The sequence below is a fragment of the Acomys russatus genome, chromosome 1 (genome assembly GCF_903995435.1).
Source record: "Acomys russatus chromosome 1, mAcoRus1.1, whole genome shotgun sequence".
Lineage (NCBI taxonomy): Eukaryota > Metazoa > Chordata > Mammalia > Rodentia > Muridae > Acomys > Acomys russatus.
In genome coordinates, this window is record NC_067137.1 from 11,039,806 (window position 1) to 11,041,060 (window position 1,255).

Sequence of the window (1,255 nt, forward strand, 5' to 3'; positions counted from 1 at the left end):
ACAATAGGCATTTCATCATACAATTTCCCTAGGTACCTTCTTTTTTAAAAGGTTGCCTAAAAATATTCTTATAATGCATCCTATGAGGTAGAAATAAAATCACATTCATTCTAGAGATTAGGGAAGGAGAAAAGTTCAGTTACCAAAGTTAAAAATTTTATTGAACATGTCACATTCAAAACCTGATACCCTCCAGAGGCAGCTTGTGGAGAAAGGAACTGTAAACTTCAGTATGCATTTTGATGAATTTTCCAAAATGTACACTCCTAGATGGTCATAATTTAAATCAAGATGTCTAGCATTTCTTCCCCTTTGTGCTAATTTCCAATTAATCCCTAAGCCCATAGCAGCTGTGGTCTATATCAATCATTATAGATAGAATTTTGGCTGTTCTGCGTGCATGTAGATGGGGTTGCATAATAACCCGCTGTCTAGCTTTGCGTGCTAAGTATAAAGTATTGAGATCCATTTACATCATTGGCCATATCAATGACTAGAAATTAGAAACCGTATCTCATTGTATGACTATACTACTGGTTGTTGTTCCAGCCTCCTCTCAGTGCACAGAGAGATGGTTTCAGGATTTGGCTATTATGTAAGGGGCTTCTTTAATAAGCACTTTGAGGATGTGTACATCTTTTTTTTTTTTTTTTTTTTAAACCGGTTAAGCCAATTTATTAAAATGGTTGAGTTAGGCGTCTGCAATGGTGACTTCAACTTCCACTCCTGGCTCAATACCGATGGAATTAATCTGCTTAACAATCTCAGAAGGACTGTGTAAGTCAATGAGTTGCTTGTGGGTTCTCATCTGGAAATGATCCCAAGTCTTGGAACCTTCACCACAAGGAGTCTTTCTGGTAGTGATTCTCAGTGTCTTGGTAGGCATGTACACCGGTCCTTTCATTTTCAGATTCTTTTCCTTTGCGCCTCTGCTCAAGTCGGCACACACCTTCTCCAGCGACTTTATGTTGTGGCTGGTGAGCATGATTCGAATTCGGTGAATGGCCACCTCAGGTTCCACGGGCCTTTCCAGTATCTTTAAAGGCCATGGCTGAGGCGCGGCTTCCTGACCGACTTGTTCCTCAGCAAGAGCTAACAGCGGTGAGTCAGTACCGGAGCAGAGTGACCAGAGCTCCGCTGCACGCGCCACCGTGTCTCAGAAGGTAAGGACGTGTACATCTTAAGTGAAAAGGTGGATATACATCTTCTGTTTTTCAGCTAAGTATACACTCAATTCCATAAGTAATTGCCAAAC

General features: G+C 41.0%; 1 pseudogene; it reads right to left on the reverse strand.

The window, feature by feature from the left end:
* Positions 1–691: 691 nt before the first annotated feature.
* LOC127195686 (40S ribosomal protein S20-like) lies at positions 692–1,049 on the reverse strand (annotated as a pseudogene).
* Positions 1,050–1,255: the final 206 nt, after the last annotated feature.